This window comes from Paramisgurnus dabryanus, chromosome 21, assembly GCF_030506205.2.
Source record: "Paramisgurnus dabryanus chromosome 21, PD_genome_1.1, whole genome shotgun sequence".
Lineage (NCBI taxonomy): Eukaryota > Metazoa > Chordata > Actinopteri > Cypriniformes > Cobitidae > Paramisgurnus > Paramisgurnus dabryanus.
Window position 1 is genome coordinate 7,124,550 of NC_133357.1, and position 25,946 is coordinate 7,150,495.

The following is a 25,946-nucleotide window of genomic DNA, read 5'->3' on the forward strand; positions in this document are numbered from 1 at the left end:
TGGAGATTTGTCACCATAGTACATATAGACGTTCAAAAAGCCGGCGGGAAATCTGTCTGAAGCAGACTGATCTCGCGGAAAGTCGTGTTATAGTCATGCAAAATTTGATCAATTTATGTGTGTCCATGGCACGAAATTCAGCTTTTTAATGTCTTTTTCATGACACTCATAAATAGTTTTTCATGTGCGTTGCATGACTTTCTTTTTCATGTCATTTTATGTATTGTTTTCTCATAGTTTTTTCCTATTTTCTTACCATTGTCCCTTGGGGTTAGAATCACTTTCTGTTATATTTTTAGACATCCTAACCCAAACCCCAACTCCAGGCGAGAATAGTTTTAAAAGCGGAAGAAAAACATGTAGAAACCAAAACATAAAAGTACATCCTAACCCAAACCACAAATCTAACCCCAACCCCAAGCAACAATGATTTAAAAATAGGAAAAAAGGACATGAGAAGAACATGAAAAACTATTTATAGAAATTCGTGTGTCACGAAAAAGACATTTGTGCTCAAGGCACGAAAAAAAGCTGAAGTTTGTGCCATGGACAGGAATAAATTGATCAAATTTTGGGTGACTATAACACAACTTTCCGCGAGATCATGTTGGTGCAGACTTTTATGCGTTACTTTGCGCTTACTTAAAGATAAATGTCATGCGGAGACATGCGCACATTAATAAAACTGCCAGAAAACCATAAAGCAAACAAATACATTTCTCTGGCCAGAAATATATTTTAAATAAATACATTTTGTAGAATTGAATATATTTTTAAAATTTGAAAATATATTTAGTTTTTAACCTTCACATATCAACATATATTTCAAAATGTATTTCAAGGGCAAGCGAATACATTTCCAATTTTACATCCCAATGTATTCTTTGCCAAAATATGTGTTATATATATATATATATATATATATATATATATATATATATATTTATATATATATATGCTAAATGCATGTTAAGTTTATACAGTCTATTTTTGAAGTTGAAAATATATTTAACTTGAGGTTCGTAACATAAAGTTTTTTTCCCATGCGATGTGAATATATTTCCTTGGATTGAAATATATGGAGGGCTCGACTTTTTAATGCTTTAAAATGTATTTATTTTTTTAAATATATTTCAAAATATACAAAAAATGTCCAACAAATATATTGGTAAAAATATATTTTTAACATATTCCAAAATATATTTCAGCAAATATATTTTTTTGTATATTTTGAAATATATTTTTAACTACCTGTGCCGATTGGTTTTTGCTTACACTGTTTATGGACTTTCCCTATCAAAGAAAACTGTTTTAAGTGTATACATGACCTTACACGTTATCAGTTTATTAAGCATAATCGGTGTAAGACTGTGCATGTAAACGCACTCATTGAGTCTAATCAACACTAAATCCCTGATCTTTAACAGTTAAACCATCATTAGTTGTGTCCAAGCATTAAACATTTTAAACAAAACAAACCAATCAGATTCAATTAAACAATGCAGGTCTACACAAGTGCATTTGCGGACGGTTTGGAGCAATAATCCATTCTGATGTCATCATGCATGGCTGTTTTCAGATCAGTGTTGTTGTATTAAAACATTTTTAGTATGGTCAGCACAGGAACAGAAATCATTTCAACTCAGTCCTGGAGGACACAGGTGCAGAATAACCATTAAAGCAGACACTATACCTTAACTAATATAATACGTTATTTTCCTACTGTAACTATACATTAATCAGGTCAGCGGCTCCATTACTATAGAGTTATCATTATTGTACTGTATGTTAAGATGTTTTAAACCTGAAAATATTTAAATGGAATGCAATTTGCATTGAAATAAGGATTTAATTGATAAAATACTGTTTCTAGTTTACTCTGAAGAAAGTTTTGGTGACATGAAGTAAAATCAGTGAATCGTGTTGTTGTGTGCGACAGAGTTGAGCGTGTGTGTAAAGCTGGAGGAGATACGGAGACATATGGTGGATCCAGCAGTTCTGTGTTTGTCCGGGTGCTGTGGGCTCTGATCTGTGTCACATCTAACTTTGAAGCTTTTGATGTTGACCTGAATAACATTTAGATCTGTAATCTAGATCATTTGAACTACTTTTAAAGTTTGAAAGCAGAAAGTAGCCCATTTGTGGATCTGATTTGAGCAGTGTAAAATCCACACTGTGGGAAACTTATCCTTGAAAGTAAAGTTTAAGAAGTTTGTGTTTCACAGATGACTGGTAGTTTTTCATACTGCTGCTTCTCATTTATTTTTACATTTATTACACCAAAGCTGAATCTCATCTCGCTCTGTCTGGTGTTTACTGTAAAAAACTGCTATTATAAAAGCATTTTTCAGATTCTACAGGAAAATGCTGTTTTTCAACAAAACAGTAAAATACTGTAGAAATGTACATATTTAACAAATGTAAAATTTCCTAAACTCAAAGCAGCTGGTTTCCCAAATGGAGGTTCAATGGTAACCTATTAATATGGTAACATACCATTAAATATAGGGAATCTGTTAATTAACGGTAGTTTAACTGTAAATTAACAATAGATTGCTCTCAATTTATCTGCCAGTAGTTTACTGTTACAGCAATTTTTTTTAAAGTGTACTTTTATTATACATTTGGACCCTGTTTCTGAGTGCGTGATCTAAATGGCTTGTCCAGTAGCAGCTCATGTACCTGATTTAACTCTTAAATTATATACACAACATTTTAAATAGACAATAACATATTTAAGCCCTGGTTTATTTTAATGTGTTTGGTGATACAAAACTAGAGCATATGAGCTTCTGTAATCCCCAAAACCGACCAGATATGCTTACCCTCTTTTCACCCCATACTGTTTGAATCAGTATAAAAACAGATGTACACTTTATTGCATTAATTATAAGTGTTGCTTTGATGTGACCTTTTCTTTGAGAAAGGTTTTGATGTTTATGTCTCAGTCTGTGTGTGCAACAGTCAAATGAGAGATCTTCTGCTCACTCCATTGGATAAAAGTGCCTGCCAAATGCATAAATGTAAATGTTTTAATATTGTGTCAAATATGTTTATAATATGTTTTAATGAACAGCACCTGTTTTGAATGACTCATGCTTTAAAATAATCAGTAGCTGTCACACGCGTGTATGTTTGCATTTGCCCTTAAGCATGCACATGTTTACTGCATGCATGCATTTGCATGCAGTCCCATCCTTATATAGAGGATCTCTGGAAATACACTTCAAATATAAAACCCAGCGGAGCGTAGAAGTGCCTGCAGACATGAAGAGCTCTCTGCAACATAAGAACAATCAAAGCTACCCTTGCCTTAACATTCAGTGCTAAACCAAACCCACCGACTCGACACATTCCAATCATTCGTTCGTGAGTTTACACACGTCTCACATCACAAGCTGAGCCCAGGGACTCGTGTCTCCTTGAGCTGAGCAGCGGAAGTGTTGTGTGGAGACACCACAGGCTTCCAGAAGTTACAAAGATCTCCAACGTTTCCACTGCATGGTGCCGGAAATATCATCAGCCTTTTTCATTATGTGTTTCTCTTTTTGCGCTCAAACAGTTGCACATTTAATAAAAGAGAAGTTTTTAAACTGCATGGCCATGCAAAATTATTACTCAGAGCAGTTTGATATGTTGGTGACATCTGGAGAAAGATATTAGACATCTTATCTTATTAATGTATAGGAGAGAATATTAAAACAGATGAGATGTGATGCTCCAATAATCTTAGGAAAAATTCATGAAAATGAGCTCAATTTGGCAAATCTGTGCACAATGTTGTGAGATCTTCCCTGAAACAATTGACAGTAAGATTATAGGGTCATAAATATAATCCATAAAGCAAAAAATTAATTCAAATGTTAATCAGGTCTCATGTCTCTTTCCTACAGTGATGTCCAGTCATAACGAAGGCAATGTACTGTATGATGTAGATGTTGTGTGGACGGAGACGCCTTCACATAAACCAAACCCACACCTTCAGATTCATCCAGTGGTTGGTGTCGCGGGACGAAGGATGATCGCGTCCTGCTCTGACAGCATCAGCACCACCACCACCAGCATCATCAGCGCTCGTCACAGCACGCGCGCGTCTTCCTCATTCACTGATGCGATGCGCGCTCGCTCGCCGCGTCTCCGTTAAACAGCGCCGTTTGTCATCCGAGCAGACGCGCCCGGTACCGGATTGTCTCTCGAGAGGATGTACTGTACCACCGGTGGATAACGGCGGCGATTGTTTACCGGGGCCCTTCCGTGAGAGACAGACAAGGACGGAGAGGATAGACGCGGATTTTTGGCTGGATGTTTACGGTGAGTGAGCCTGACATTCACATTGACATGCTGGACGTATGAATGAAATATGAACGCAAGCGCAGAGATGCTGTCAAACATGCATGTAAATTTCTGCTGCATCGCGTCTGACGCATTTTGCAGTTGTCTGTGTGCCAGGGGCCAAAGCTGAATCTTCATTCACAATCTTTTTATTCCTCCCTGAGATGCCTATTTTAGGGAAAGTTATTGATGGATTTCCAGTAATGTAAGGCTGTCATGGTTATTTTTTGGAGAATGACATGTTTTGGAGGCTGTCTGTTGATATATCATGAGTCAAAGTTATGTTTAATTCCATTCATTCACATCTTTTATCATAATCAAAACAACCAAAATGTATTGATATCGGGAATAGTATCTATATTTGTCCGCAAAATGTTTCAAGCATCAACATTAACTCTTTAGGTAGTTCAATGTCTAAGTAGTTGATGTAAGAGATGCTGATGTCTGTGTTGTCATGGTATCACAGTAAATGCTCATCATTTCATTGCATTAGACAGCAGATATGGGCTAAACCGGATTTACAGTGTTCGTCTTATAGATGCAATGTTATATATATTTGTGCATTTTCTGGTTGTTTTTGTTTACAGAATAATGCAAGAATGAATCTGTTAGTACAGGTTAAATGCAGATTTTGTCTCAAAACTAACTAAGTATCATGTTTGTGTTATATATATACAGTAATATGTACAGGCTATACTGTGGAAAGTCTGGTTTATGGGAAGATATGGAAACGTGAATATGAGCATCTTTTTTTCAAATGAAGATCATTCTTTAGTGGAGATTTTGTTGCATAACCAATGTAAGGTCCTACAGTTTGAGTACTGATATCTTAGGTGTGATGGCAAAACATGTTTAGAGAGATAGAGACGAAGAGAGAGCAGATATTTTGTGACTGATAACATTCAGATCTTTACAAGAAGAGTTTATCCACGGTTTTTGCTCGTGTTGTTCCAGTCACAGATGCCGTTGTATTTGCCATGCAACACAAAAGCAGGATTTTTGAAGCAGCACAGTTCACAGTTATCCCATCTGTACATCTTCTGAAACTCAATATAGAAGTAGCTTTTGTGATAAATTGCTCTTCGTGTGATGACAAATGCTGCTGGTTCTCGCAGGTGTCATAACATGACAGGTGAAGGATTTTCAGGAAATTACTAACTAAATGTCAGCTTGTACTTTATTGTTTTATTTTCTCGGAGCTGGACAACCACGCCACTATGAAATAATGTCGAAGTTTAGTTGAACTATTCCTTTAAGACTTTGTTTACTTTTCTATCTCCCACATAGACAAATGCACTGAACTGTCCTGACCTCATTTTGAGCAGTATTTCAGTGTTTTACCTCATCCCCAGAGCCTCTTTACTGCTGGTTTAAGGCCAGATAGAAACGAACCGCTGATAGATTCTCTTTCTGTCCAAACTGTAAGCAAAACCCAGTCAGCGATTGATCTCGGCACCCCCGAGCAGTTTGATCTAGCACATGTTTAGTCATTTTTCATCCCCAGATGTTTGGCGCAGGTCCAGCTGGCGTACGAGGATGTGATTGGTTCTCTCTGCAGGTAGCTGAGGGGAATGAGAAGCATCACCGTGCATTCAGCATCGTTCAGGACCCCTCTGTTCTCGCAGCCAGACGGGACCCTCTTTAATTAAATGCCCGTGGGGTTTTGATTGATTGTACTTTTGGGTGTTGTGGCAAATCTGAAGCGCGCACGGGTGGCTGGCGGTGAGGAAAGAAATAAATCAGCATTAAAAACAAACAGTAACGTTTGTCTTAATTACAGTAGCTGCGGCAGGTCATCTGCGCTGGTTTTAATCGACAGCAGACGCAGATCTGAGCTAATGCAGCCGCAGGCAGACCGAACCTGTGCCAGAAAGCCATTAGATTGCAGGCGGCTTTAATGAAACACTTTATATGTGTGATGTCAACAGGGATTTGTCCTTCGGCGGTTAACTCGCATGTATATTTTACTGTGCGGTGTGGATGTTTTGGACGATGACTGGTTTGCGTTGTTTTGTGTTGTATGGGTAGCCTTGTGTTACTACAATGGGTCATTAAAATCACAAACCATATTGAAGTTTATAGATTGGTGTTTCGGTAACCATAACTGGTGAGTTCAGTCCTACTGTGCACACTTAAAATGCATGACAGTAACAAACTTTAGTACTCGAAGTGAGAATAACTTTTAAATGTAGTAACCTTTAAACGTTTGGGATCTAGCAATAAACATTTTGAATAACTTGAGTTTTTAGTTCTGAGAGAGAAACTTGACTGAAGAAGAAGATAGTTTATGTTAAAGTTGTCTACAGCGCCCCCTGTAGTAATGCTGAAAATCCAGAACTAAACTCACGTAACCTGCACCATAGATATGCATAATAAAGGCTAGATGTCTCGCCCACACTGCTGGCCAATTGAGTGGAAAGTCCGCATTTGGCGGCCATCTTCCCACAGGGCGATCGCTCACTCGTAGCATTGTGGCATTGTATGTTGTAAATTGTTGTTTTAGATATGCTGCTATAGTATATGTATGATATAATTTTATTGCTGTTAAAACGTATCCAGACTGTAACCCTTCAGAAATTTCCCAGATTTTGGAATCCAATTGTTGACTGGTATGGGCAGTGCAGGTCATAGATATGTATAATAAAGGCTAGGTGTGTTACGGCTCTAACGGTCTCTAGCGTCATCACCTGGCGGCCATCTTACCACAGGCAGCTCGCTCACTCGTAGCATTGAGTTTTAATGATGCATGTACTTTTAAATGACCATAACTTGCTTAATTTTCTAAAATTTTCATGATATGTCCCCTTTAAGTATCAGCTAAATAGCAATATCTCTAGCTATTAATAGTCTGTTTCCAGTTGCCCATTCTCATAAAATAATGTTATATTGATCTAACACAACCAGAAACAACTGTTCAGTCTTACTAGTGAAAGGTCATTCCCCTGAGACTCAATTTGAGATGTGTGACAGTTTGTACACCCCCAAACTGCACATGATGGAGGCATTTGTACACCCCCAAGGTAATCCAGTTGCTATAATATGGCAGCGCCATTGTTCTACGATCAAGCAGCCAATGTGTGGTCTAGTTATTTCTTTAATGTCTATGCTCTGTGCCTCCACAGTGTGTCGTTCTGATTTATTGAGCTGCATTATGTCGCTTTTCCCACCTTGTCGGATACTAAAATCAGCCAGATGTACTTTATTAAAAAAGGGTGGGAATTGTCGATGCTGCTTCGCCATAAGAAATTCAATTCCTCCGTCCAGTTGTTGTGAAATTTGCAGATATATATATATATATACACACACACACACACACACACACACACACACACACACACACACACACACACACACACACACACACACACACACACACACACACACCTAAAGGATTATAAGGAACACCATACTAATACTGTGTTTGACCCCCTTTCTTTCTTCAGAACTGAATTAATTCTACATGGCATTGATTCAATAAGGTGCTGAAAGCATTCTTTAAAAATGTTGGCCCATATTGATAGGATAGCATCTTGCAGTTGATGGAGATTTGTGGGATGCACATCCAGGGCACAAAGCTCCCGTTCCACCACATCCCAAAGATGCTCTATTGGGTTGAGATCTGGTGACTGTGGGGACCATTTTAGTACAGTGAACTCATTGTCATGTTCAAGAAACCAATTTTAAATGATTTGAGCTTTGTGACATGGTGCATTATCCTGCTGGAAGTAGCCATCAGAGGATGAGTACATGGTGGTCATGAAGGGATGGACATGGTCAGAAACAATGCTTAGGTAGGCCATGGCATTTAAGCGATGGCAATTGGCACTAAGGGGCCTAAAGTGTGCCAAGAAAACACCATTACCCCACACCATTACACCACCATCACCAGCCTGCACAGTGGTAACAAGGCATGATGGATCCATGTTCTCATTCTGTTTACGCCAAATTCTGACTCGTCCATCTGAATGTCTCAACAGAAATCGAGACTCATCAGACCAGGCAACATTTTACCAGTACTTCAAAGCTCGTGCAAATTGTAGCCTCTTTTTCCTATTTGTAGTGGAGATGAGTGGTACCCGGTGGGGTCTTCTGCTGTTGTAGCCCATCCGCCTCAAGGTTGTGCGTGTTGTGGCTTCACAAATGCTTTGCTGCATACCTCGGTTGTTACGAGTGGTTATTTCAGTCAAAGTTCCTCTTCTATCAGCTTGAATCAGTCGAAAACAAGGCATTTTCGCCCAAAGGACTGCCGCATACTGGATGTTTTTCCCTTTTCACACCATTCTTTGTAAACCCTAGAAATGGTTGTGCATGAAAATCCCAGTAACTGAGCAGATTGTGAAATACTCAGACCGGCCCGTCTGCCACCAACAACCATGCCACGCTCAAAATTGCTTAAATCACCTTTCGTTCCCATTCTGACATTCAGTTTGGACTTCAGGAGATTGTCTTGACCAGTACCACACCCCTGAATGCATTGAAGCAACTGCCATGTGATTGGTGGATTAGATAATTGCATTAATGAGAAATTGAACAGGTGTTCCTAATAATCCTTTAGTTAAGTGTATATGATCTGTGGGTATATATATATATTTATTTATTTATTTTGCTCTAGCACAAATATCAACAGCGCAACTGAGTTGTAGGTTATATATATATATATATATATATATATAGTGATGTGATTATTTATATAGAAAGGTAGGACTGTACAAATTACAGGAGTGTCCCGAGTGTCACGGGTGAAATAACAAAACAGGAGGGGAGCTGGAGATACTGTAGGTGTAAAATACGGGAGACTCCCGGGAAAAATGGGAGTGTTGACAGGTATGGCACTGCCTGAAGTGTTTTTATTCACAGAGTTGTGTAGACTATGTTTGGGTCTTATTGTCATCTTACTAGGTTTGATGCAGTGGGTTTAAAAATCAATGCAAACAGTGCATAGCATTGTTACATGAAGCATCACAGACAACTGCTGTGTAATATAAAACGTGATGAATGTGTATCTTAAGAAGAATGCATGAGTTTGCATTGTCGTTTGTATTTGTAGTGATCTTAGTATTAAGATAAGATCCATCAACTTTAGTCCAATCAGACTGTGGTCATAACAGATTGAGCATTATGATGTCATAAATGTTGTGACATCGTCTGCACCATGAGCATGGAGGAACACAACTATAAATGCGTGTCAGAGAGCAGTATGGACCTTACCTGCTCTGATTAACAAGTGTAATAAATACACTCGTAAGTGTCAGGAGTGATTGATTATTTACATCAGAGAAATGGGCTGTGAAATGATGTAGTAAAGGCTGGTGTTGTGTTGGCTGGCTCTCTGGAGAAGGTGAAATGGTGTTGGATTGCAAACTTTCAGTAATGAGGCAGAGTTTTGGTTGCCACCGCCGGCGATGTGTTTAGATGTGTGACTGCATGTGTGTGTGTGTGTGCGTGTTTCTCCGATCATTTATCAAATCACTTCTGAATAATCCGACAGCTGGCGCCCACCTGTACTGCACACTGAATAGATTTAAACCACTTTACACTTTCAATTGATTTTAAGTCGGTAGATATATAGTCACCGCCTCAGAGAAGTCACCCACAGATCATACACTCAATGTCTGATGCATACTTTAAAGAAATATAGTAGGAGCCCAAACTGTAAGATGTAATCTGATTGGATAGAGTTCAGGGTGCTTCTGTATTTCGAAACTTTAAAGTTGAATGAGCATTTCAAGTCATCTGTGGTCCATCATTTCATTTATCAGACCGACCTAGGATTTAAGTGTTTGTTTTGCACAAAATGAACAGCATTTTAAACTAGAACGTGAATCTAGGTAGTTGGATATGTCGCCCTTACACTTAATGTGACATCATGCCAAGATAAAGGACCGATTCAGATAATTGGAAAATGCAGTGAATGTGGCAAGACTGGAGAAAATGTCTTTTTTTTAACCTTATGGAGACCCAAACATAAGAAATTAGAAGTGAAAATGCCAAAAAGAAATTGGCACAGTGCAAAAGCCTTAAAGCAAAACCGTTACAGTAGATAAAAAATATTGAACTTGGCAGTACATAGTTAATGTTGTTATCTCCAACTAAATCTAATACAATAACAAATGATTGCCAAAGATACTACACTGCAAAAAAAAAAAGATTTTCAAGAAAAAAATTCTTAGTATTTTTGTCTTGTTTTCAGTAAAAATATCAAAAAATTCCTACATTAAGATGCTGTTTCTTGATGAGCAACATGACCCAAGAAAATAAGTCTAGTTTTTAGACCAAAAATATCAAATGTAAGTGATTTTGTGCATAAAACAAGCAAAAAAATCTGCAAATGAGGTAAGCAAAAAATCTTAAACATTTTTCTTAAACACTAAATTCAAGAAAAATTCAAGAAAAATTAGCTTACCCCATTGGCAGATTTTTTTTGCTTGTTTTATGCACAAAATCACGTAAATTTGATATTTTTGGTCTAAAAACTAGACTTATTTTCTTGGGTCATTTTGCTCATCAAGAAAAAGCATCTTCATTTAAGAATTTTTAGATATTTCTACTGAAAATAAGACAAAAATACTAAGAATTTTTTTTCTTGAAAATATTTTTTTGCCGTGTACAATACTAACATAAATCCTTACATTATAGGTTTTAAGTAGTTTCAGTGTAATATTTTCTTATTTCAATTTTCAATAGATTTATGCCTTCAGAAATAAACATGATAATGTAAATAGATTTTCAGCTGCAACTAAAATTGTTCATTGTGTTTTGTTTATTTATACACTGGAAAAAATTATTTTCAAGAAAAAAAAATCTTAGTATTTTTGTCTTGTTTTTAGTAAAAATATCTAAAACTTCTTAAATTAAGATGCTTTTTCTTGATGAGCAAAACGACCCAATAAAATAAGTCTAGTTTTTAGATCAAAAATATCAGATTTAAGTGATTTTTTTGCATTAAAAAAAGCAAAAAATCTGCCAATGAGGTAAGCAAAAAAATCTTGACATTTTTTCTTAAACACTAAGATTTAGAAATATCCATGATGATGCATTGCAAAAAATGATTTTCAAGAAAAAATTTTTTTTTCTTGAAAATCATTTTTTGCAATGCATCATCATGCTATTTAATTCTGATCTTAAAAAGACACAAAACACTTGATTTCAAACAAATAGTTGCACACATGGATATTTCTGAATCTTTAGTTCATAATAAGCAGAATAAGTCAATTCATAAGTGTGGATGTATTTTTAGACCCTGGTTGACATATTTTTAAATGTATTAAAGGGGACATATAATAAAAATCTAACTTTTCCATGTTTAAGTGCTATAATTGGGTTCCCAGTGCTTCTATCAACCTAGAAAATGTGATAAAGATCAACCCAGTAAGTTAGTTTTGGTAAACCATTCTCCGCAAGCATGTGAAAAAATAGCTCATTGAAATTTGGCTCCCCTTGTGATGTCACAGGTGGACCTTATTATAATAATACCACCCCTTAAGCTGCAAATATTCAACCACGGCACTGCGATTTAGTGCAGAGAGAGAAAATAATCGACAGCACAATGAAGTTTTATTTTCAACAAACCACCATTATGGTGATCAGTATTTGCATTTCATCAGCTCATTTGCATTTTAAATAACACACCCAAAAATTGCACATTTTTGCTTACACCTACAAAGTGGAGATTTTTACATGTTATTATAAATTATATATGGGGTATTTTAAGCTACAACTTCGCATACAGTATGTATTCTGGGGACACCAAAGGTTTATTTTACATCTTAAAAAGTCTTGTGTGAAATGTCCCCTTTAATGGATATCTGTAAGTATGGATATCTCCATGCTCTCCTCTTAGATGTGTTCCTGGACCACACAACCAGTCATAAGTACCACATGAATTTTTGCAGCAATAGCCAACAATACATTGCATGGTTCAAAATTATCCATTTTTCTTTTATGCCAAAAATCATTCGGATATTAAGTAAATGATACAGATATTTTGTAAATTTCCTACCATAAATAAATAAAAATATTTATTGAAGTGCAGGGACTTCATTTGGACAACTTTAAAGGTGCCAAAGAAGGCATTGATACAACATGTTATCTGATATCTACACAAAAGGTTTGTGGTTTTATTAAGTGCAAAAATGATCCAGGGTCAGTTTTACATGTCCATTTACAACCCTAGGATTTGCCTTTACAATAAAATGGTAAATTATTACCTTGCTTGAAAGGGTCATGAATAATAATGTTGAGCTCTGCTCTGATTGGCTGTTTCTCCTTAAGTAGCTCTGTGTGTGTGTAAACAGGTCTTATGTTTGAGTCTGTATCAGATGAAGATACAGATTTTGAGGAATAATTAATTGTGTGGAGATTGTTAATGGATGTTTCTGAGTGGTAAGTTTGTGCTTTTTGTATGGACCTGAAAAGCTTAACTATAACTTCAACGTTAGCATATAGCATTAACTAGCATATAGCGCTAACTCAACAGTCACAATTTCGTTTTTAACATTGTAACAACATTGTTTATTTAATGTGTAATTTAATGTGGTCACAGTTGGTGTTATGTTGAGATTGGTCTGTTTTGAGCGTTAAGAGTATGGGATTTAAATCCTGCCAGGATTCAAAACTTAAAATAAAGCTCTGAAAGGTTGAAATTTAGTGTTCGCAAACTCAAAATCTTACAAAAAAAAGTTTTGCAACATCGAAAAATAAGACTTGCTTAATAAGAATAATAAGAGTTGCTTGCGACATTGTTTGGGTAGCAGTAGGTTAATTTCAGTTGAGACTGACCTGTCAATCAATTTTGAATGCACATTTTTGCAGTTACCTTGGTTTCGTCGTCAGATGACAAAGGAAAATAAATGGAGCCTGACTGACTGAATGGAGTCTGATTGGTGCGTGCGGGATGCAGACTGCAAGTCAATGCCGTTTAGATTAGGGTTAAAATTGCCACTGGTTCAGGATAGACTCGGGTCTAATTTTCTTGGGGTTTGTCTCGGGTCGGATTTTTCTTTAAAAAAATATTTATGCACGTCGGATTCAGATAAAAAGTGATTCGGGTCATTTGGGGATGGACCTGAGAAGTCACATATGATCTTATAGTTTTCTGGAGTACTTTTGATTGGTCAATCTCAGCATTCTGTGATCAAATTGTTTTTATTAAGCTTTAGTAATTTGGCACTTATTGCCAAACTTGTATTAAAACAAACTATGTCTAAATTCTTTCTGTATTTTTAAATATTAATTCGGTCTATTATTTAAGCAATGTCACTCGAGCAGAAGTGTGATATTGCTCTGTAACAGCATGGCTGTGAAAATCGCATGGCTGGAGAAAGCTCTCAGCCAATCAGATTCGAGTACCAGTTTTATAATGTAAAATAAACCCCTGCCCTGATCAGGCTGTCTAGTTTTTTTAAGGACTTGCTGACTGTACATGATTTCATATTTTATAACGACAGCATGTTATATAACACTGATCTGAGGTCAGTTTACTAAACATCACCATGACATTCATGAACATTTATATTTTTATGATGCTTTTGCACTTTTTCATGCTTTAGGATCTCTCATATTTATTTTCTAAAATAAGCCAGGATTTTGTTCTCTAGTTGAATAATAAAAGTGTTTAAAGCGTCTGAAAGACACGCCAGTTAATTTACCGTCATTTCTCACTCGGGTATGAAACACCTGATGTTGGTCCCATAGCGGCTTGTGTAAAAGCTGGTGAAGATTAGCTGCCGTTTGCATTCAGAGAGCTTCAGTCTCCCGACCTGCAATGCAACCTCCAATTCAACTTCCTCATTATTTCAGTGTTTCACCGAATGAGAAGAAAAGCAATTTTAGGAGAGAGAGAGAGAGAGAGAGAGAGAGAGAGAGAGAGAGAGAGAGAGCAGAGCGTGAAGAGAGACAAATGCATAGCATCTTGTAAAGGTTTAATTGAATTCATCAGAGAAATAAAGAGGCACATTTGCATTTCTGTCCTGTTTGTCGTGTTTGACAGCGGCCACGTCTTCTGTCTTCAGTTCCCGACAAAGGATCAGTGCATGAACTTCCTGTAAATGACCTCATCTATGACCTTTACTGTAAAACGAAACACAATTATTGTTATCCTCTTTTAAACCCATAAGACTCAAGCAAGCAATAGTCGTGAAAATAAATTTTCACTGACAGCCCAAATTAATATGAAGTTTGTTTTCCATGAATGAAGGTAAATAACCGTTCCTTTTGTTTATCACAAAGCAAAGAAGGTCATACAAGGGCAACGTGAGGGTTTAGAAATGATATCGGGTGAACTTATCCCTTTATGAGCATCTTTACTGTATATAAAAATGATTTATATAATACCATAATGCCTGTTTATATAATATTAGCATCATTACTGTGTTGTTCTGTTTCATTCCTTTGAACTTTTTCTCAATTCCAGTTTTTGTCCAATCAGACGGCAGCGCATTCACTGATGCATTTGCATGTTAAAAGACGCATCGGCCACCGGGGACGCTTCGTCCCCCCGCAGCTATTAATGACTCTGTTTCCTCGGGTAATTAATTAGGTTGGGATCGGAAGCGATGCGGCGTGCAGTAATACCAGATGTTTGTTCTATTTACTACCGAATGCAATTTGACTGCACAGCTGAAGGTGGCTGCAGTCTGTTGCGGTTTTCCTAATTGTGTAATTGCGCCTCTGGCGTGCTAGATGACTAATGCTTCTGTAGGCAAAGTGTGAGTAAGCGTCGGCCCCTTATCGCATCATGAAGACGTGTGCGGCGGCAGGGCTTCAGTCAAGTGTCATTTGTTTGGGTTTGCTGCATTAGCTGCAGATAAACTTGCACGTTTAGCTCAGGGAGACGAAATGATTGGTTTGTTCAGAACCTAATAGTAGACAAAGTACTGTACATTGCCTACAGTATGTGATGGACTGTAGTAAGCAGCAGTTGCAAATTTGATAAGATTAATAACTTTTTAACATTTGCAGAGTTCAAGAGAGTCATACTTTTATCTCATCACAACTTGACTACCCCAACTCAATGTCAATCCTATATTAATTGTTTACAAACAGTACAAAATGCAGCTGCTAGACTTTTGACTGGCACCCGCAAAATATGAAGATATCATGCCAGCCTTAGTGTCTTTGCATCGGCTGCCAGCGTGTTTTAGAATAGAGTTTAAAAAATGTACTTTTTGTTTTTAAGGATTTAAGTGGACCTCTTGAGTACAAACACTTCAGCCAGATTTAAGATCATCTAATTAAAGTCTCTTACTGGTCCCTAGATCTAGGCTAAAGACAAATGGTGACCGGGCTTTTGCCATAGCCGGCCCTAAACTGTGCAACAGCCTACCGCTCTCTATTAGATTAATCTTATCAGAATCACTTTTCAAAGCAAAATTAAAAACGTATCTCTTTGAGAAGGCTTTTAATCGATGAAGTCACATGGGCTGAACTTTATTTGCTGTATTGTCTTCTTTGTGTTTTATTTTTATCTTATTGTTTTCTTTAGTTTTTTGTTTTAAATTGATATTGTTCAGTCAACCACTGTTGCACTGCAAAAAATACTTTCTTACTTTGTGTTTTTGTCTTGTTTTTAATACAAATATCAAAAAATTCTTAAATGAAGATGTATTTTCTACATGAGCAAAACGACCCAATAATTTTTTTTTAGTTTTAGACCAAAAATGTCAAATTTAAGAGATTTTGTGCATAAAACAAGCAAAAAATTTACCCCATTGGCAGATTTTTTTGCTTGTTTTATGCACAAAACCACTTACATTTGATATTTTTGGTCTAAAACTAGACTTATTTTTTTGGGTCGTTTTGCTTTTCAAGGAAATACATCTCAATTAAAGATTTTTTTATATTTTTACTGAAAACAAGAAAAAAATGCAAAGTTAAATCTTTCTTGAAAGTCATTTTTTGCAGTGTAGTTTTTTAGACACAAAAATATAAACTTTAAGTAAATTAGTGCTTAAATCAAGCAAAAAAATCTGCCAATGGAATAAGAAAAGTTTTCTTGAAATAATTGTACTTTTTTCATAAACCCTGAATTCAGGAAAAGTTTTCTTATTCCACTGGTCAATATTTTTTTGCTTGTTTTAAGCACAAATTAGCTTACATTTTATATTTTTTGTCCAAAAACTAGACTTATTTTCCATTTTGCTCATCAAGAAAATACATCTTAATTTAAGAATTTTAAGATATTTTTACTGAAAACAAGACAAAATACTAAGTAAGAAAGTTATTTTTTGCAGTGTCTTTATCTTGAAAATAAGTGAGAAAAAATCTTTAAATAAGTTTAGATTTTTTTAAAACATTTCATTTGGCAGATATTTTTGCTTGTTTTATTCACAAATGAACTTAAACTATATATTTTTTGTCTAAAAACAAATATAAATCTTGATTTAATAATTTTAAGATACTGATAATGAAAACAAGACAAAAATACTAAGTAAGAAAGTCATTTTTTGCAGTGTGTTTTTATTGTGCTTTATAAATAAATTGAGATTGATTGTTGTCACATGATTATGTTGTGGCAATTTTGTATGAATAAAAAACGCATGACGTATAAACAACATATAAAAAAGCACAAATGAGTCAGAGCCGGTGGTTGTGGGCTCCGGTGCTTTTGCACTTTCGGCGACCCGAGTTTGATTCCTAGCTCGTGATCATTTGCCGATCCCATACCCCTCTCTCCCTATACTTTCCTGTCCTCTTCTTATTCACTGTTTAATAAAGACAAAATGGCCCAAAAATATTAAAAAAGTACAAATGAAACCCAGGGGCACACAGTGGTGCAAGCGGAGCGTACTAAAACGTACAAATGAGATCATACAAATTAGCCACCTCGTAAAAAAGTGAGGGAAAATTGCCATGAAATAGTGTTGGGTAATGTTGTAGGGCTCTATTAACTTGTAGGGCTGCATTGTATGTCACATATATTCAAATGATAACATTTATGCTTCTACAGTATAATAGACACGCAATAACAGCCGGGTCTTTGGTTTGGCTGAACATTCTGAGCTTCTCGTGGAGAAACCGTAGCCAACACCCAACTCAAGATCTTTAAATCCCTCTGCAAAGTGCTTCTTTCTCCAATATTTATTAACATCTAAATGCATTTATTTACCTAATACTGTCTATACGGTGAATCAAATGCAGTTTGATTGTGCAGTGGACACGGATGATAGTAAATTCAGGTCTGGCAAAACCAGAGAGCCAAACAGTTTGAAGAATCTAATTGAGATGATGCTATAAAAAGGCAATTGGGAGTTAACTTTACTCTCTGTGACAGAGATTTTGGATTTTGCTTGTCTAAAATAATGCAAACTTTGATATGACAATCCAAAGTAGTTAAATGTAGAAAGGCATGTGATATATGACATTACCTTCACAGTACATATATAAAGTTCAATTTGGGAGTATGCATGGATATTGGCCATTAAATCTTACTGTTTTCATTGTTTTAAATGGTTTGAGAAGGTTTTTTTGGGAGGGGGAGCAAGGCATCCAGTGAATAATTACCAGGTGGTTAGTAGGTGGTTGCTAGACAATGCTAAATAGTTACTAGGTTGCTTTATGTGGTTGCTGTTATGTTACTAGATGGCTGCTTGGGTGGTTTTGCTGCTGGGTTCTGAATAGGGTCACACAAGTAAAATATTCCCAATTTTGCAAATCTGCATAACGCAATATGCAATGCATATAGTTGTTTTTTTATATATATTGTAACATATTTAAAAACAGATTTTACAAACTGAAATAATTATTGTATCATGTATTAAGAAACTTATTGCATACTGCATTTTTTTTACTTGCAGATGAAAATGCTTACCCAAAGTGTATATTTTCTGGACTCGGTATGGCTCAGATGAATGTTGTGTTTGTACGATCTAATCCTCTGTTTTTATTGTCTGCCAATCTGTGACTCTAAATGCATACAAAAGTATCATAACATCTACATTATTTGAGATATTGTATTATTTATGACTGAATCTTTACAGTATTACATACATTATTGTAAAAACTGCAGGATAGACTTTGAATGTCATTCAGGGGTTAAACCCGTTGGTTAGAAGAAGCAGAATACGGTAATAATTTGCTTAAGAAAAGATATACGGGCCACTTTAGCATTTGTGCATGAGAGATAATGGATATCGAGGAACGGCTGTGCTGTATAATCAGCAGTCAGTCCTCTCTTTACAGTGCGTGTGAGTTTAATCTCAGTTCAGAAAGCCTGCAGGCTTTTCTACTGATTTCCTGAGTAATTAAAATGAGAAAAAAAGCTCATTTAGCTTGATTTCTCTCTCTCTGTGCTGACGGTTTGCTCGTGGTCTGGGATTTGAAAGGGAATTTTCTGTGTTTGACAGGGAGGAATTGTGCCGTGTGCTGGATCCTCAGATTAAGCTGTTTCTCGTTTTCCCCAACACTTGAAATCGCACTTTGCATTTAAATATGACTGCAGAATCCACCGGCAGCGGGAAATGTATTCATCTTCAAATGCAAAAAACGGAATTAAAACGAACATGAAAAGTAGCTCGAGCACATCACATGTGTTAATATGAATTAATTTTTCTTGGAAAAAATATATTTAATGAATAACACATGGATAAAATTGATAGCTTGCATGCACTGTCAAGCATGTGCCAAGTGCATAAATGTAAACGAAGTTTTGTCACCAATATTTTGTTTCCAATAGATTTTGTGCAAGATATTCCCATGTGAATTTCAGCCATCCAGTATTTATTTGCGAATTATAAACAAACACAAAGTGATACAGTATCATTTGGACCTACAGCATAGTGGGAAGGCAATTTCATTTCCTTTTGTCATGAATTAAAGTGTTGACTGGTATCAGAGATGAATGATTGAGCTTGTCGAAAACAAAGTTGTTTTTTATCTATCATTTTTTTAATAGATAGAAATGAAAAGATTGGGTAGGGTTGTAGCCAATCCCAGATCTTGGACCTCAAGTACAAGGTACAACCTGGATAGATGTCCAGTTACATTTATATCATTAACTATCAACCAACATTTGGTCCCAAACTATTCAATACAGAGTACACTGCAAAAAAGGATTTTCAAGAAAAAAAATCTTAGTATTTTTGTCTTGTTTTCAGTAAAAATATCAAGAAATTCTTAAATTAAGAGGCTTTTTCTTGACGAGCAAAACAACCCAAGAAAATAAGTCAAGTTTTAAGACCAAAAATATAAAATGTAAGTTATTTTGTGCATAAAACAAGCAAAAAAATCTGCCAATGGGGTAAGATAATTTTTAATGTAGTGTTTAAGAAAAATGTTAAAGATTTTTTGCTTACCCCATTGGCAGATTTTTTTTGCTTGTTTTATGCACAAAATCACTTACATTTTATATTTTTGGTCTAAAAACTAGACTTATTTTCTTAAGTCGTTTTACTCATCAAGAAAAAGCAACTTAATTTAAGAATTTTTACGAAAAATTTTGTCTTCACTGCAAAAAAATGATTTTCAAGAAAACATTTTCTTAGTATTTTTTTTCTTGTTTTCAGTAAAAATATCTAAAAATTCTTAAATTAAGATGCTTTTTCTTGATTTGTAAAACGCCCCAAGAAAATAAGTCTAGTTTTTAGACCAAAAATATCAAATTGAAGTGATTTTGTGCATAAAACAAGCTAAAAAAAAATTTTTTTGCCATTTGGGTCAGCAAAAAAATCGTGAAAATTTTTTCTTAAACACTAAATTCAAGAAAAATTCAAGAAAAATTAGCTTACCCCATTGGCAGATTTTTTCCTTGTTTTATGGGCAAAATCACTTAAATTTGATATTTTTGGTCTGAAAACTAGACTTATTTTTTTGGGTCGTTTTGCTCATCAAGAAAAAGCATCTTAATTTAAGAATTTGTAGATATTTTTACTGAAAACAAGATGAAAAATACTAAGAAAATGTTTTCTTGAAAATGTTGAATGTCATTTTTTTGCAGTGTAAAAGGTTTGTTTAGGCAAAATTTTTGGTATTGTAATAAGGATTGATGTCTCAACATTTTTTGAAAAATAAACTTTTTTGTTACAGTGCCAGACCACTATTCATATAAACATTTATGAAGCAACATTTAAGCTCTGTAATATGGTACCTTAATGATGTTTATGTCGTAATAAAACTGTTGAATAATCTTACAGCAGTGATTTTTGCCGAATGAAACTGGTAAAGTGCAACTTATGATACTTAACTTGCTAATATTTTACGCCGCGTGAAACCAAAGTCAAGATTTGTGCGGCGTAATTACTTCTCTGAGCTAAAGCTTTAAATGTGTAGTTCAGTTGGGGGGAAACTGGAACAGAAGTTGTTTTTGCTCTGAGGGTTTTGACGTTTGAAGCGTGAAGGGAACATTTAGTACAACACACACAATCTTAATGTACAGCATAGATCAGAACTGCAGTCCTTTAGTGAAATCTCAATGGGTTGTCTTACACTATAGAGCGGTTTGTTTCTCACGTTTATACATTTGCATGAAACGAATGCATGAATGAATGATGCATGCATGTCATGGAGGTTATTGTAACTTAAAATATGTTTTAAGTCAAGTTAAAATTAAGCTTTATTTATTTATTGCTATGTATGAGAGAGAGATTTTAATGTAGAAATGGATGCTATTGAAAATTAATGATTGTTTTCCAAAGCAGCACTTAGAAAACCTCAACTAAGAAATAAAATGTGCCATTACAGTACTGTTCGTCCCACAGCCCTGCTGAAAAAACAGCATAGACCAGCATAATTACCATGCTGGTCCATGATGGTTTGGTGCTGGTTTAGCATACCAGCACCAAAACACAACATATGCTGGTCTTGCTGGTATGACCAGCATGGCATGCTGGTGCTGGTACACTGAAAAAAAATATTCATTCAATTTACTCTTTTTTTGCAATAAGTAGTTGCAATCAGTTTATTTAAGCTATATTTAAACAAATTAAATACATAAATAAAATACGTTTGTATAATGTAGCTTAAATAAATTGATTGCAACCACTTACCTTAAAAAAATTTTTTTCAGTGTATGCTGATGACCACCAGCTAAACCAGCACCAAACCAGCATGGACCAGCATCAAAACACAACATATGCTGGTCCTGCTGGTATGCTGTTTTTTTCAGCAGGGAGGGTTGCCAGGTTGTCACAGCAAAACCTGCTCAATTGCTAGTAAAAGCTAGCCCAAAACTAGCCCAATCAAGTTTCAAGGGGGCTCCTGTAAAAACACGTTCCAAGGGTAAAATCTGCATTTTGGCAGGGTTCATCTGCTAAATATAACATTATTGGGGACACTTAAACCAAGGGACATGAAAAACAGCCCGCGGCAACAGTGTTCAAGTAGCCCAATTTGGCAACGCTGACCTCCCATAAGAAAGAAAAATCTGGGATCTATATAATATATCAAATATTTTATTCAAACATCCTGTAGAGATGATGCACAGCTATTGTAGCAGGTCTGTGCAGAGTTTCTTTGTGTTGTGATCATATCTAACTATACCTGTGGCTTATTTTAACCCCTTAATTAAATTTGTTACACTAACCAAACTGGCTTTAGCACACATCATGATGATAGTAACAGATCAGGTCATTCAAAAAATCCAGCATAACCTTTAGAATTCACCTCATACGTGAGATCCGATGTGAAATGATGATGGATGTGATGTGATGAACAGTGTGTCAGTTCTGTGGCAGGACCGTCTCTCTCATCCGGTCTCATGGAAACAGATCCGTTCTGCTTCACTGAACGCTCAGACACTCCTGCACTGCAAATATACGCTGAGATTCACCAGAGCTCACATATTGAGTAATAAAGATCTCCTCATGCACCACTGTCGGCTTGCTGGGTGTTTTTATGTTGGTTTAGTGTGAATTTTGGGTTGGGTGTATTTTAAATTATGCATTTTAAATTATGCATCCAGTGCTGTTTGAAGTCAAACTGAATATGTTTTTGCTTTTTGAGATAAATTAATTAATTGCGCTAGAGAAGCTCTTTTACACACCTACTCAAAAGACCAGCTATGACCAGCCTAATCTGGTTTAAGATGGTAAAGCTGGTGTGGCAGGCAGATTTTAGAGGGGTTTTGGCCACTTATTTAGATGCTGACCCACCGGCTAAAACCAGCTGACCCAACAGCTTGACCAGGCTGGAAGACTGTTTAAATCAGCTTTACTTCCATCTTAAACCAGTTAAGACTAGCCAACCAGCTTAGGCAAGCATCCAGCCTGAGACCAGCTAAAAAGTGTCCAAAACCCTTCTAATACCAGCCTGCTTAACCAGCTAAAACCAGGTTGGGGACCAGCTAAAACCAACCAACCAGCTCAGGCATCCATATTGCATTCATATATTGCATCCATCCCAAAAATTCCTGAATGAGGACATTTTGACATGACATTTTTAAATCAGTAACTTACATAGAAAATATCATTTATGCATTCTGCAGATGCTTTTATCTAAAATGACTTACGGTGCATTTCAAGTATCCATTTCAGTATCTGTGTTTGGGGAGTCAAACCCAAAATCTTATTCAATGATGAACATTTCAATAATTTCTGCTTTGATGACTTCTGGCTTTTGTATTCATTTCTTTTTGATTCATACACTAAAGACAGTCTTTTTCATTACCGCGAACATTTTGCACATTGACTGCAAATCAAAACCACGTCTGGAAAAATTTAAACTATGAATTCAATTTTGCGAATTTGAAAAGAAGTGCTGCAGTTCATCCTGTCTGAAGAGATGTGCAGATGCTGAATGTCATTCATTGTGAAGGGGAGCTTTACTTACGGTGTAGTTATCATGTTGTTCTGTCAGAGACGTCCCTGAGAGACAGAGAGAATGATGTAAAGAGACTGTTAATGGTTCGGTCCCTTCATCAGTCTGACATTTGAAAACCTCCACGCGGACCCCCGAGAACTCTGACTGACTCCATCATTTAGTGTTTCTGCTCAGGACTGACCTTCATCTGGGTGAAAGACCTCATGATGGCCTCTGGCAGATCTCCAAACCCAACATACGGCCCATAATCCTGTGCAGGAGAGAGAGAGAGAGAGAGAGAGAGAGAGAGAGAGAGAGAGAGGTCAGAACATTAACATGAGATTGGGTTTCTCTTTGGGTTTTTACCTTTGTCACAAAACGCAACTATTTTTCAAACATCAATCGGTACCTTTACTTGCAACCAAATAATTCGTTTGAAATCGTATTGGTGAATTAATCGGATCGAAAAACTTTTATGTTAACACCTTAATCAATATGATGTTTTTTGAAAGGGGTTGTGAAGTCCAATCTGTGATCCGATCAGCAAGAGAAAGTATTCATTTAAATGCATGAATCGTAGTATTTTCTTAATTGGATGCACAATACCTTGTGCACATGTATTGTGGTTAAATTCACATCTTATATTTACCTCTTATTTATATATCACATGATTCTCATCACAGAAACATGCAATAGCAAGGGAATGGCAAAGCATTATAAAGGTAATGGGGTCAAGCGCTGTACATTTTGCAGCGTTCATGTATACATTACATAAAGCAATAAAATAACGTTGTGCTTTTCGAAAAGTGTGTTTTCTTTGCCTATATCTGAAAACTTCTTAAGAACAACTTTCTCCAACTCAACTTTAACTTTGTACATTTATCCAGAGATAAAGCATGAGCTTGACGAGAAATGCTATGCGCTAGGTTGCCAAGTCCTCAGCTTTTTGGTGGAGTTCAGATCTGAACTGTTTCCGCAAGTTTTTTTCTGTGGGTTAAAGAATGATTTTGTTGATTAGTTATTGGTGTTTGGGCTCTGAATAGTCTTAAGGGGCTCGCACACCGGACAAGAAGTGCAGCATCGCGTTGCATCACGTCTAGGACAACTCAGAGGTATCGTACACCAGAAGTGCACATTAAATAGCGCAAGCTTAATCAGATAGCGTCTACTTCCAATTGCAAAATATACGTTAGCAGCCAATGTTAATTGCTAACGATTTGGGACAAATATAATGTTATTTAATGTTAAAGGGGAGGTTCAATGGTATTTCATGCATTCTGACTTATTAACACAGTTTAAGAGTTGTTTCCTCATGCTAAACGTAGGCAAAGTGTCAAAAAAGCAGTTGGGCGTGTTACAGAGTATTTCTGTGCCAAACTTTTTCGGAACGTTTTTTTTTTATTATGGGCCCAGTTGACGTTTCAGGGGTTTCTATACGTATCACTTCTTTTTATGGGCACTTCCTCCGAAAACCCCCGCCCACCCGTCAATCAGCGGGAGACGCTAGAACTTACAAACATCACATCGCACGACACAGCTTTGTTTCATTTCAAAACTCAACAATAGCATGAATGAAGAAGTGTGTTTTTGGATGTAAGGAGAAGAAAGCCAGCCTTATAAAAACAATGGATATAGTTTATTATCCGGTGTAGAAGCGGAGTTTTACGTGTGTGTTTGATGCGCTGGATTTCATTGAAAAGTCCCAACTGGGTCATGAGTTGCATATTATATAAATTATACGAAACATGTAGTGAATCATAAGTCAAACAGTGTTGTATAGTGTTGCATGACTCGTACTCGCTCCTCCCGCGGTAGTAACTCCTCCTTCTCCATTTTTTTCATACAGAAAGAATTGTTAAAGCTAATCTTTCTTTTATAAATCTGATTAAACTAAAGACGGATATAACGGATGTTATACTACTCTATAGGTACTCCAGATTAACATCAGAAATGCAGAAACAGCATGTGCGTACATTCATAAAAAATTATGTATTCTGTTTTTAGACTTATGGCGTGACACAGCGTTTCTTCCGGTGTGCGACCCCCTTTAGGGATGCTTTTGTACTAGTTGTAACCCCCTTGAGTTATGCTTGAGTTGTTTAAAACAATGTATACCACAAAGCAATGTTTGTATGTTTGCTGCAATACTACATCTAACCGCTAGGGGGCAGTAAACAATGCAATATGTGAGTGAGGTATTCAGTGTAAGACTCAGATGAAGAAGCCAGCTCAACGTGCTTACACGAGGCTGGCAGTTGATGTTGCATCTCATCTCTGAAACAGTCAATGCTTCATTTTGAGTGCTTTTGTTTTTGAGAACTCTGATTGGTTTTTTTGAATGTCGATTCTGTTGATCCACGGTTGAACGGCGAGCCAGTGCCTGATCTTTGATTCAAAGAGCCATCGCGATTCCATGCGGATCCGTTGAACTTGAGATAAGCACACAAACACTACCCGGGTAGAAAAAGTAACAGAAAAAGGCCTTTACACATCCACATTTGAACATTACGCCCATACACACACACACATAAAGGAGGACTATTGAGACTTTACACTGGACAATTTTTGGGTTCAATATCAAGTTTTGTTCTTTCTGGTTGAGTATGAATCCATTGTGAGTTGAGACCATTGTGATTTCATTTACATTGTGGGAATTGTTCATTTAAAACTTTGTATCTGTAATAAAATTGCCGGCTGTTAATTAATTGAATATACTTTAACCCAATTCTTTTATTACTTTAAAATCCTCCTAGAGCCGAACCTAGGCTTTACTTAAACATTTGTTGAGTATACTATATTGAATACTTACCCATCTGTTTCCGTGTTACATACCTTTTCGTGGCGAGCCAGCCAGGAGGATTTATTTTACAGCCGGTTACAAGTAT

The 25,946-nt window shown here is 36.2% G+C and overlaps 1 protein-coding gene across 4 annotated transcripts in view; it reads left to right on the forward strand.

Moving 5' to 3' along the window:
• The first annotated feature begins 3,916 nt into the window (after positions 1-3,916).
• The window catches only part of dlgap4a (discs, large (Drosophila) homolog-associated protein 4a), a 131,224-nt gene continuing 109,194 nt past the window's right edge, over positions 3,917-25,946 (forward strand). For 2 of the 4 annotated variants that reach the window (XM_065269015.2, XM_065269016.2), the window contains exon 1: positions 3,922-4,311. The gene's annotated coding sequence lies outside the window, so the exon portion shown is untranslated. Of the gene's footprint in view, positions 4,312-25,946 lie in introns of all 4 variants that reach the window. The other 2 variants (XM_065269017.2, XM_065269018.2) reach the window with 2 other exon arrangements.